This window comes from Rutidosis leptorrhynchoides, chromosome 2 (assembly GCF_046630445.1).
Source record: "Rutidosis leptorrhynchoides isolate AG116_Rl617_1_P2 chromosome 2, CSIRO_AGI_Rlap_v1, whole genome shotgun sequence".
Lineage (NCBI taxonomy): Eukaryota > Viridiplantae > Streptophyta > Magnoliopsida > Asterales > Asteraceae > Rutidosis > Rutidosis leptorrhynchoides.
The window spans coordinates 484682501-484696504 of NC_092334.1; the positions used below are offsets into that span (position 1 = coordinate 484682501).

Sequence of the window (14004 nt, forward strand, 5' to 3'; positions counted from 1 at the left end):
TAATAATAATAATAATAACAATAGTAACAATATAATAAGTTTATATTAATTTGTAGCGGTATGTGATGCTTTTGTTGTGTAACAATTAGGTTGGAATCAGAGTCCGGAATTTACATGAATGTGAATTATATCGAAGAGCTTGTTATAAATGGGGAGTGGAAAGAGTTAGAGCAATACATTAGTGGTTTTATATGTGCTGGTGAAAATCGTTATTTATCGAAAATATCATTTGAGATTCGTAAACAGAAATACATCGAGGCATTAGAAAGGTACACTAACTTGTATTTTTGATTATTTAAATTAAATAATTAATTTTTGATTATTAAATAATTAATTTTTGGTCCTTAGGAAGCAGCCTCTCTGTCCTCTAGTATAAGGAGGGACGACTCCTTTTACCCGCTGACCGATAGGTAGCCGTGGGTGGAGGGATGACTTCCCTTTTACTCTAGGGTAGAGGAAAGGCTGTCTACATCTAACCTCCCCCATACTCCACTTTGGTGGAATTGGGTTTTGTCGTCGTCGTCGTCGTCGTCGTCGTCGTCGTCGTCGTCGTCGTCGTCGTCGTCGTCGTCGTCGTCGTCGTCGTCGTCGTCGTCGTCGTCGTCGTCGTCGTCGTCGTCGTCGTCGTCGTCGTCGTCGTCGTCGTCGTCGTCGTCGTCGTCGTCGTCGGGGTGGTGGTGGTGGTGGTGGTCTTGGTGGTGGTCTTGTTCTTGTTCTTGTTCTTGTTCTTGTTCTTCTTGTTCTTCTTGTTCTTGTTGTTCTTGTTGTTGATGATGATGATGATGATGATGATGATGATTAGCATGTTGGTAGGGATGACTTGCTTATGCTCAAGGGTAGATGAATGATTGTCTATATTATACCCCAATACCTCACATATACGGGATCTGTATTTTGTTGTTTTTATTGTTTCAATAGTTGATGCAATTTTGGTTGTAATATTGTTGTTGGTTACAGGAAGGATCATGCTAATGCTTTGGACATCCTTAACAATGAATTAAACGTTTTTGAACAACACAATGATGAAGTATTTAAAGAACTGGCATACCTTCTTACCCTTAAAGATATTAGGTACATTTACACTTTATGTCAAACCAAAAAATTAGTAATTTATATTTTATTAAAATTAACCATGTTAATGCTAAATTAAGGTGAGAGGGGAATGATGGAAAACGTGAGTATCTAAAAGTTCAAATATATTTTCATATTTGTCATGTGAAACATCACAGTAGTATGAATTTATTAATAATTTACTATATACAGTATGTAGTTTGTCACGGAAAAGGTAAATCCTGATAATTAGTTAAAGGTTTTTCCCGAGGGCGAATTTTTTTTATTTAGATGTACCCGGCCTAATCGAGTTATCTTCTGACCACCTAAAATTTGATGCTAGTAAGGTTTGAACATATGAAATATTTGTCTTAGAAAAAGTGCATGCTTTAAGCACTTGTAAGTTTTTGTCATTTTGTTGACTTTTATAAAAATGATGCTGGCGCCGGTTCCAGGGTTAGGGTATTCCTTATTATGTTATGAGCGTACTCAGTTTAAATATATTTTTTCTTTTTGGTGGTTAGTAAAATAATGTTTTTTATGTTTAAAGATAACTAAAGCAGCAGAATACATGCACACCAATATCTGGCTGTCTGTTTTTTTTTTTCTTTCCATTTACGCATAGTTTTGATATCTTTAATTATCTCATAAATTTTTTCTCAGGGAAAACGCGCATTATTTGAAATACCCAGATGATAAAACGGCGAGGATTCTACTTTTTGATGAGATCAAGAAACTGATTGACATGAATCCAGAGTTGCGCGAAAAATCTCAATATCCTACTGTCATGAACTCAAGGCTGCGTCTACTAATCAACCAGAGGTAATAGTTTTCGTTCTTTAATTTTTTTTAGCAAAATGTACACGTTGTTTATACGAATCAGTGTAACATTTACACATAGCTCCTCCTCCAAACATCTGTAAACCAAGAAAATGAATGTATCTTTGTTGTTTTGCTTATTCATTTGCAGCCTAAACTGGCAGCACCAACAATGTAACCACCCAAAGCCTAATCCTGTATTCACAACGCCTTTGGTAGATCCATCAAATGCTGCTCAGGGTCCAGCCCATGTGGCTAATCAGTTTGTTGGTTCCATACAAAGACCTGGTTTTCAGCCGGTATGTAATGTAATAATGTTAAGATTCAATTAACTTGGCTAATTTACATTTGAACCTTTCTATATTAGATAAGTGAATAACAGATGATTTCAAATGAAATGTTGTCTTGTTAATCGATCTCAGCCAATGCAACAACCTGAAGCACCGTTCGTTTTCACCGCATCTCGTGTACAACCTATGGTCAACACATCCTCTTTGACTTACCTTCCTATTTCTACAGGGGGTCTTGTCTCGGCTTCTCATAATGTTGGAGGTAACCTTGTTTGTTTTATTATTTGGAGTTACTTTTGTTTACATGTATATTTCCATCAGGCGCCAACTTTAGTAAAAATAAAACTGGAAAATGATCTAATTTCATTAGTCAATGTTGATAATAATGATAATAATTTGGTTAGTTGTGGACCTGCAGCTACTAAGCCTGTCTTGAGGAGACCGAGACCTTTACTGGTGTCAGAGGAGGTAGATATCATATCGGTATTCGTCTTTGTGCCTTGCAACTGTTAACATGATATAACCATAATTACTTGTGTTCAGTTTTCATGGAAGCCTAAACATGCTAGTCAGACCGAATTTGTATTCGACTGCTTAAGTTTTCTTTAAAATGTTGCTAAAGAATGACCCATAAATTATAAAAGGATATAACACAAATCTATTAAGTGATACTGTAGTTCTTTCTGATGTATAAACTTTTGCAGATAAGAAATACGCGTTCATCAACGGTCTTGCATCCTACTTCAAGGCGTCGTGTCAACTTTCTTCCTTCTGATGACCTGCCAAAAAATGCTATTACTTTAATAAACGAAGGTTCCTATGTGAAAACTATTGATTTTCATCCTGAGTTTCAAACTCAGCTTTTAGGTTTGTTCTTCTGCTTTGAATAACATCTATCTCTTCGGTTTATCGTCATACTTATGGAATGGAAATTTTACATTTTTTTATCCAAATTATATCTTATTTCAGTTGGAACAGAAATCGGTGATGTTTCACTTTGGGAGGTTAGTAGCAGGTTAAGGATAGCACATAGAAGTTTCTCTATTTGGAACCTCAGAGCACGTTCACTCGGTTTTCAGGCATGTCGTTTACTATTTTTGTGTTATATATTGTGCTCGTAATCCTTTTATAGGCGTAAGCATAGTACTTATATTCTTCGTTATATGTTCAGGCTTCTATGGGCGACCATCCTGTCTATGTCAACCGAGTGAAATGGAGTCCTGATGGCCTTTTTGTGGGTATGCATAGATTATTATATATTTATTCATTTTTTTTTTTTTTGGTTAATAGAAACTAGTGATAGTGATGTATTTCAATTTCTGTAATTAACAGGTGTCGCATACTCAAAGCACATTGTACATGTGTTTCAATATCGTGCTGGTCATGAATTCAAAGATCACCTCGAGGTATGTCAGGCTATAAACTTAATTTGTATGGTCTTTTTTTTTTTTTTTTTTTTGACTACATATTTATACATTTTATTCAGGTCGAGGCTCATATGGGCTATGTTAGTGATGTTGCATTTGCTATTCGAGACGAGAAAGTATTGATGATAACTTGTGGAGAAGACAGGACTATTAAGGTAACATTTACTGCAACATTCACTCGTGACACAATAACGACACAAACAGTACTTTACGTGCCAATGACTTACAACTTTTTGCAGGTATGGGATGCTACAACAGGTGTTCGCCAACAGATATTCGAAGGTCATGATGCACCCGTATATTCTATATTGCCGCATTATAAGGCAAATTACCAGGCATGTCATGTTACTATTTTCGAACGTCATAGTTCACAAACTCTAATTATACGTTTAAAGAAATAAAATAATTTTCAGAAAGAGTGGATGTTCTTCTTCTAACTTGAATTATTTATGTTGGTCAGTATATAATTTCAACAGCTGTGAACGGGAAGATCCGGGTTTGGTTATACGATGAAGCCGGTCCAAGATGTGAATTTGATGCTCCCCGTTTAGCGTGTACCAGACTAGCATACAGCAGTGATGGATTAAGGTATACAAGAACATTCTCTAGCCATGGTATAATTTTCTGCTTATCTATTAATATATAAAAGTTTAAAGTTTATTAATATGTACATGCATCTTTAATCATTTTCAATTATTTACTTATTGCTACCAATGTGATACATGGGCTTCAAAAATGTTAAAAACAAAAACCCTACAATCTCTCTCACTGGTGTACTATATGTGTAAGTCTCTTCACACGAGACTCGAACCCACAACCTCATGGTTGATGGGTTCCTAATATACTAGGCCCAAGCAAGGGTGGAAAATTCGCGAGACGAAGACAAGTCAATCACGAATTTGAAACGACTAGTCGGTGGAGTCAGGGTCAAGTTGGACTTTGACTAAAGTTGACTTTAGTAATATATATCTTTTAGAACTTTTCTAATGACAGCCCTAGGGTTTTTTTTAAGAAACTGAGACATGCTTAAATTGCTTGTACATTGACAATAGTCAACTATCTTTTGAAAATAACTTCCTTCAACCGCCTTAATGTACTATTACTTTTTGCATATTTTTTATTGTTAATGACAGCCGAAGTTCGTTATTAGAAAACTACATATATTTAACACGCACACACGCATGCACACACACACACATATATCTACACACAAATATATCAAACATAAATATCTCAAACGTAAATATTACAAAGGGTAACAAAATTCGAGTATGAACAATATTGAAATTTTGACCTAATATTGACTTTGACTGATCAAGTCCGAATTTGAGTGAGTTTGACCCGAATTTTTAGTGTCGACCGACTAATTAGACGTTTTTGGGCGACACGGGGCGGGCTAATCACCAAACCGACTAGTTGGCTGTGATGGCCGCCCGTTGCAACACTGGTCCCAAGGCCCTTTGGTTTCAACCTTCTATATTGATCATTGGAATTTTGTTTGATCAAGTCAACTATTGGTGGATATTTTAACTGATTAGTACACAAAATGTAGGCTTTTTTCCCTTGGTACTAGCAATGATGGGGTCTCGTTCCTTGAAGAATGGAATGACACTGACGGCAATGTAAAGCAATCATTCAACGGTCTTACGGGGAAGCACTCTCCAGATTCTGTGCATTTTCATGTAGCCAAGAGGTTTTTGGCCGTTGGTGATGATTTTGGTATTAAGTTTTGGGACATGGACAAGAAATACCATTTGACTAGTACAAATGCAGATGGCGGATTACCGGTAATAATTCATTAATTTAGTGAATTATATCCTGTTTCCTTATGGTTCATGTTTCTTATGTTATATTTTTTTCGTAACTGATTTGAGAAATAATTTGCACGCCTCACCTTGTATTAGGTTTAACAAGGATGGCATACTCTTGGCTGCATCCACGGCTGATAATTGTGTAAAAATACTTGGGAATGCAGAAGGTTTTCGGCTCGTAAGATCCATACAAAATCAATCAGAAGCTCGTAAGGCTGCTTCCGGGACAGTTGCTAAGGTTGTTTTATAATTGCGTTTTAATAGAATACTAACTCTCAAATAAGTGTGATTCTTATACGGAATATCTTTTTTTGCAGCCATCTTCAAGCACAGCTGGTGTGGTTTCTACTTCAGCAACAGAAGCGAGCGTAGGGATCCCAGAAAGACGTATACCGTCATCAGTCGTACCTGCTGCGGTAAGCTTTGGAATTTTTTTTCTATGTTTTTTCATTTTTATGGAAAATGAGAAGTGCTCTTTTTTAGAAAGGAAACTCACACATCTAAACAAAAGTACTCTTTATCTCTAGAAATATAACGAAATCATTAAAATGTGTCAAAATGTTTCATTTTACAATTAAGAAAACATTTAGTGAGTGTTCTTTTTTTTAATAGGATTTATAGAAAATCATAAATCGTAGTTTTCACATGTGAAGTTATAAGAGAACGGAGATTTCTCCTTTTTCTTAGAATCTTTTCTTAAAAAACACCAAACACATTTTAGTTTTTAATTGTTTTAGAAAAGCTCTCCAGGAAACAGGCCGGGCTAGTTTTTTCGCATTCAAACGAATTGGAGTTTTTGTAGCGTATGAGCCTATTATTTATTAAATATTTCAGAAAATATCAAAAGTTTTTGAAAAAAATATCACGGATGGTCCCTGTGGTTTGTATCATAAATCACCGGTGGTCCCTTTACTTTTTTTTTCGTCATGACGGTGGTTTGCACTTTGAATCACCGATGGTCCCTGTGATGCATATCCACTGGGACTATCCTTGACGAAAAAAAGTATAGGGACCACCGATGATTTCTGATACAAACCACAAGGACCTTTCCTGCTATTTTGTCAAAACTTTCCAAAACAACTTCACTTTTCTGCAACTTAAATTTCACCAAAATCTTATTTGTTGATATCTTCTGAATTGTCTAGAATCAGGATAGCCAGAATTTGTCACTTGTGAGATCTAGAAGCGTACATCAGCTCGAATCTTCAGCAGTTTGGAGGACAAAAGAAATTACTGAACCATCTCAACTTCGTTCTTTGAGACTCCCCGATAATCTCGTAGAAGCACCGGTACGTATCAGTGGATTCGCATATACTAGATGCACAAACAAAACTTATATTATTCATCTGATCATTTTGTAATTTTTTCAGGTTGTAAAGCTTTTGTATGCAAACTCTGGACGTTCTGTACTAGCACTTGCTTGTAACGCTGTGCACAAACTATGGAAATGGCAGAAGACTGAGCAAAACACCACCGGAAATGTACCTATCAAATGATATCATATCGCGTTTTTCATGTTCCAAAGTGTAAAGCTTTTGTTTGCAAACTCTTACACGTATCTTTTTTTATAGGCAACCGCTAATGAAGCACCTCAACTGTGGCAACCTACGAGTGGGATTCTAATGATAAATGATAATGATATTGCCGATACTAATATGGATACTGCTGTTCCCTGTCTCTCAATTCCAAAGAATTATTCTTACGTAATATCATCATCAGGTGGAAAAGTATCATTGTTTAATCTGGCAACATTCAAGGTAATTTTGTTGATTGGCCTTATTTTTTTAGGTTACTTTTGTATTGCAGGTATGAATTAAAAATTAATGCCAACCTTTTAATTTCCACGCAGACCATGGCATCGTTCGTCGATCATCCACCAGCTTCAACGAGTCTTGTTTTTAATCCAGAGAACAACAACATCATTGCTGTTGGATTGGCTGATTGTACTATACAAATATACAACGTTTGCCTTGACTAGGTACGTACTCCTTGCACCAAAACCGAATTTGACTAACATTTTTTAGTTTTGTTTTTATAATTATTAAAATAAAATAAAACTAAAATGATTGCAGATTTTACAAAAGCTAGTTGGTCATCAGAATTTTGTCACTGGGCTTGCATATGCTACCGATAAAAAGATTCTGGTCTCATCAGGAGTAGATGCACAGGTGTGTTTTTTAAACACGGTTTAATTATTTTTGAACTGCGTGCCTAATTAATTTACTTAACAATTGACTTGTGTTTCAGATCTGTGTCTGGAACACCGAAAGTTGGGAAAAAGTTGCAAGTAAATTCTTGAATATTCCATTTGGACGAAACAACCCTTCAGCTGGGACTCGTTTATTTTTCAACTTGGATCAAACACACTTGCTTGTGCTCCACGAAACTCAAATCGCCATATATGATCCTGAAAAACTGGATTGTATGATGCAGGTATGTGCAACAAGTAACCATATCATATATTTTATTTTTTAAATATTGACATTTATTAAAACTTCTATTTTTTCCGCCAGTGGGATCCACAACAAGCTAGTGGATCCATAACGGATGCTGCATATTCTTGCGATGGAAAGTCCGTTTATGTAAGCATGGAGGATGGGAGTGTGATTATCCTTACGTCAAGTCGGTTGAATGTGGCTTGTCGCATAAATAATGCAGCATATATGCCAACTAAGCACAGGTATATATATGTGTGTGTGTGTATGTATGTATGTGTGTGTGTGTATGTATGTATGTATGTATGTATGTATGTATGTATATATATATATATATATATATATATATATATATATATATATATATATAATTACAACACAACAACAACAACAATACCCAATCCAACGAAAGTGGGGTATGGGGGAGGTGAGTGTAGACAATCATTCCTCGTACCCTAGATTAGAAGGAAGTCACTACTCCACCCGCGGGTATAGAACCCGCGCCTAGATAAGGTCATCCCTCCCTCTACTCTAGCGCAAAAGAGATTGCTTCCTAAAGGACCTCCGACCCGAAGAGCTCATAAGAACGAAATAGAGAGGGCAAATGATACGTACCTGTACGAGTAATGAGCGCCTAGCAAGAAGCAACCATACACAGTAACCATAAAGGGGACACATATAGCAGTAATGCACAACAGTAGGGCAAAGAGCATGAATAAAATAGTGCACATAACCATTTAATTTCAGGTAGACATATAGACAAACAAAATATATACATATATATATATATATATATATATATATATATATATATATATATATATATACCCACCCACACAGACACACACATCGATATATATATACCACACGAAAGCATGAAAAAAAAAAAAAAAACACGTGCTTAAACATAAATACATATAGATACATTCGTTGATATATATACCTAGGTACAGATACAAGACAGACAAACATACATACACCAATACATGCACTTAGATACATAGATACATATATAGATACAAACATATACATCGGTACATATATATAGCCTAAAAACATATACATAGATACAAAGGCATATAAACCATGTAGAGGGGTATAAATAGTGTGGTTATTGAATATCTGGTTATAGTTATATACGTAGTTGTATAATAAAAGTAACTAACACAATGAAAAAAAAAAAAAAAAAAAAAAAAAAAACCTACTCAATAATTCTAATTCTACTCCTCCACAGGCTCCTATCAGAAGTCATGTCCTCCGTCAGTAGGAGCTCTTTCATGTCAAGCTTCAATCTATCCTCCATCCTACGTCTAGGTCTACCCCTTCTCCTTACGCCGCCAACTGCGAGGGTCTCGACTCTCCTAACTGGGGCTAAAAGTGGGCGCCTCCTAACATGCCCAAAGCATCTAAGTCGTCCTTCCCTAAGTTTGTTGATGATGTTCCCAACTTCCAATTTCTCCCTAAAAACTCCATTTGGTATCATATCTAGCATGGTCTTACCACACGTCCATCTAAGCATCCTCATTTCTGCCACCTCCATCTTCCTCTCTTGGGCCTTCGTCATTGGCCAACACTCTGATCCGTACAACATGGCTGGTCTAATTGCCACCTTAAAGAATTTACCTTTCAGTTCAAGTGGGACCTTCTTGTCGCACAACACCCCTTTCGCAGCCCTCCACTTCAACCATCCTACTCGTATACGATGCGTCACATCCTCATCTATCCTTCCCGAAATGTGAAGCATCGAGCCTAAATATCTAAAGGACTCTTGCGGGGGTAGAATCTGATCCCCAATTCTGATATCCACTATATCGTCGTGTTCCTCTTCGCCCCCCTTGAAATCGCATCTAAGGTACTCCGATTTAAGTCTGCTAATCCGTAGGCCATTTGATTCTAAGGCGATCCTCCATTGCTCTAGCCTCCTGTTAAGCTCATCCTGAGAATCCGAAACTAATACAATATCGTCGGCGAAAATCAGGCACCATGGGATGTTGTCTTGTATCCTATGAGTCAACTCGTCTAGGATCAAAGCGAAAAGATAAGGGCTAAGGGCAGATCCCTGATGTAAACCAACCTCTACCGGGAAAAACTCTGTGTTTCCTACCGTCGTACGTACACGAGTCTTCGCCCCCTCGTACATATCTCTAATAGATCTTATATATCTACTTGGGACTCCCCTAGCATTAAGAATCTTCCAAATCAGCTCACGCGGGACACAGTCATAAGCTTTTTCCAAGTCTAAGAACGCCATGTGTAGGTTCTTTTGCTTTTCCCTATACTTCTCCATAAGGCTTCTAACTATGTGAATCGCTTCCATCGACGAGCGTCCTGGCATGAAGCCGAATTGGTTCTCTGAAACCTTTGTCTCGCGTCTGAGCCTCGTCTCGATCACTCTTTCCCAAAGCTTCATAGTATGACTGAGTAACTTTATGCCTCTATAGTTACTACATAATTGCGCATCTCCCTTGTTCTTGTAAATGGGAATAACCTCACTGAGTCTCCATTCCATAGGTATATTTGCGCTTCTAAACGTCGTGTTGAAAAGGTTTGTCAACCATCTAACCCCGTCACCTCCTAGGCACTTCCACGCCTCAATCGGAATTTGGTCTGGTCCTACTGCTTTGTTTCTCCCCATCTTTCGTAGGGCCAATCTAACTTCCTCCTGATTAATCCTCGTGCAGAAACAGTTATTTTGAAACTCCTGAACCTCGTGGGGTTCACCGTTCCGCTCTGGTCTTCCTCTACCGAAAAGGGATGCAAAATATTCTTCCCATCTTTTCCTAATAAGGTCTTCTCTCACTATACTTTGCCCTGCTACATCCTTGATATATTTGATGTTACCTAAGTCCCTCCTTCCTCGTTCCCTAGCTTTGGCTATCCTATATATGTCATTAGCTCCCTCTTTAGAGTCTAGTTTTCTATATAAGTCTTCATATGCTTTGTCTTTTGCAATTGCTACGGCCTTCTTAGCTTCTCTTTTAGCTTCTTTATATCTTTCTTCTACCCTAGTTCTCTCTTCAGGTGTCCCTTCTCCAAGAGTAATGAGCTCCCTAAACCTCGTCTGCTTTAACGCGACTTTCGATTGGACATCGTCACTAAGCCACCACGACTCTCTTCTACTCTTATGGGCTCTCGATGTCCCTATAGCCACTCCTAAGGTCTCTTTTGCCACATCTCTGATAGTGGACGCCATGCGATTCCATATCTGGTCTGCGTCCGTAGGGGCAACGTAATCCTCTTCTACACTCAATCTATTAACAACAATCGCTCTAAAAGTCTCCGCATTCGCTCCATAGAGGTTCTTCCAAAGGATTCTAGGTTGTACAGCCCTAGCCCTCCTGCCAACTCTTCCCCTAGTGACTAGGTCCATGACCAGCAATCTGTGCTGGGAGGAGCACGTCAAAGCTGGAAGGACCTTACAGTCCCTACATGTCCTAAGTTCCCCTTTACGAAGAAGCAAAAAGTCAATCTGGGTGCTGCGACCCCCGCTATGGAATGTGGCTAACTGAGCATCCCTCTTCTTGAAGAAAGAGTTTGCTACCACCAACTCGTGGGCAATGGCAAACTCAAGAATTGAGCGCCCCTCTTCATTTCTAGGACCAAACCCAAAGCCACCATGGGCTCCCTCATAACCTTCTGCCTCCACTCCTATATGTCCATTCAGATCACCACCTATAATCAGTCGATGGTCAGCTGGGCACCCCCTCACCACCTCATCTAACGATTCCCAAAAACTCTTCTTTTCCGCATCACCTAAACCCGCATGAGGTGCGTATGCACTAATGACCGTGAAAGTCTCCTCCTTAATAATTAAACTAACCGACATAATCCTATCGCTAAACCTGCCCACGTCAACAACGTTATCTTTATGTAGTTTTCCTAAAAAGATACCTACCCCGTTCCGTGCTATCCTAGAACCCGAGTACCACAACTTATAGTCCTGAATCTCTATCGCCTCTTCACCCTTCCATCTAGTCTCTTGAACACACACTATGTCTACCTTACTCTTAAGAAAGGTATCAACGAGCTCAATCCTCTTACCAGTCAAGGTTCCTATATTCCAACTACCCACTCTAATCCTACCAACGGTGGCTACCCTACAACCTCCTCTAACCCCTCTAGGCCTACCCGCCCCTAAAACAGGAGAACATGACCTCAAGTGACCATAACTATGCGAAGGATCTATATTACTTTGTGCACTAAAAAGATGACCAAGTACAAGCTAAACAATATGAATAAGATAAATTCGTATAAATTGTAAATTATAATATTTAGAACTAAAAAAGGATATATAAATGTAAGTTATACTATAATATAAATTACAACTAGGCGGTATATTAATAAAAGAATAATATATAATCCAATATAGTCAAATAGGAGAGAAAGAAAGGAAAAAAAAATATATATGTATATATAAGAAGAATTTATACCCAATGGAAAATACTTAATAAATTTATAAAAAAATCTATTAGATGGAAACTTAATATACTATAGTTACAAAAATATTACTCGTAATACGGGGAAAGCACAGGTTGTAAAGGCGTAAAAAAAGGACAAACAGCATAAAAGTTTAAGTTAAATAGAAATTGTACAGTAAGGTTGGCTACAGAAAAGTTAGGTTATGGAGAAGAGAAATTTAAGGGTCAGAGAAAACAAACACAGCCTTATGAGGATGAAGGAGTTCCGGCAGCAGCGGCTCCCGACGGCAAAGAGGTAGCAGCAAACAGCGACTTAGCTAGGTTTATGGATCGCGAGGACTTTTGTTACAGGCTCCGTTATATTACCTGCGAGAAAAAAAAAAAAAAAATGACCGGGAACTATTCCGGCGACCTGAGAGGCGGCGCGTGGTGGCGCGTTGCGAGAGGTTTGCCGGCGAAAGTTATACTCTCAGGTTCGGAAAATTGCTGCGATTTTGATGGTGCCGGTGACGGCTTCTAATTTGATCCAAGCTAAGAGCAATTTAAGTTTAAATGTAATAGGTGGTTGTTTGCTTTTTGGGGTGGAGCAAGACAGAGAGAAAGAGACGTTAGAAGAGAGAGAAAATAGCTCAGTTGCATATATATATATATATATATATATATAGGTTTTAGTAATAGGATCCATGCTTTTCCAAGATAAATAAATAACTCTTGATTAACTTGATAAAATTCTTACAGTGAATTAAGAGTGTGTCCCAATGCGATTGCTGCTCATCCTTATAATCCGTACCAATTTGCATTGGGGCTTTCGGATGGTGGAGTTTATGTTATTGAGCCCCTGGAATCAGACAAAGACTGGGGCAGTGAGACGGATACCGATGAAAATCCTGTTGCAGTGGACCCTTAGGCGCTTATATGACGGTATGTTGTACTTTTGTTGTGGATTGAGGTTCAGATAGGTCCCAACTTTATGAACTATAGTTTTCCTTTTTGTTTTTCCGTTGTACAACTTGTTATTTCAGTTTTAAGACTTATGATAAGACTCTATTATGCTTATGCATTTATGCTTGCACTCTTTGAAGTTTATCCATCATGTGTAAGATCCTATTAGGCTTATCGTTGGCTTTTATTGATCGTTCTGTTTAATAAGTTAACGGTGAGGAGTATCCCCATCAAACACAGACATAGTCTGCGATTATGATCTTACACACAATCAAGGTTTAGGACCCTATGTGCCGTTTTGGTGTGATATGAATTAGAGGTGCACAAAATCGGTTAGGATTATGTTGAAGTACCCTACCTACTGTCTAGGATCCTGCATACCGTTTCAGTGAAAAATAACAGACTCGAAGTCTAGAGTTTTAGATTAAAGAAAGTGTAACAAAATTGAAGTACATAATTAAACATTGTGTTTCTTGTCAATTTTATCATACATAGTTGTTTTAATATCTTCTTAAGCTTACTAGATTACTGCTAATTTTAGAAGTGCTTTCTTAACAAGTTTGCTATAGTTCTTTTTACAAAAGTTTATATATATATATATATATATATATATATATATATATATATATATATATATATAGTGGTAGGATCAAGAGGGAAGTAACCATTCGGGGGGAAGCGGGGGGAAGCAAAAATTTTTTTTTTTTCGTTTTTTTTTTCCGGCATCAAGATCACACGAAAATATGAACATTTAGAAGAGACACTTCGTGATGAATGTTATTATTTAGGCGGGAAAACGATCGGCAAAAATA

At 37.6% G+C, this 14004-nt stretch overlaps 1 pseudogene; it reads left to right on the plus strand.

Annotated features, from left to right (window-relative positions):
• Window positions 1–13282, plus strand: part of LOC139889444 (topless-related protein 4-like) — a 19532-nt pseudogene extending 6250 nt beyond the window's left edge.
• The last annotated feature ends 722 nt before the right edge of the window (window positions 13283–14004 follow it).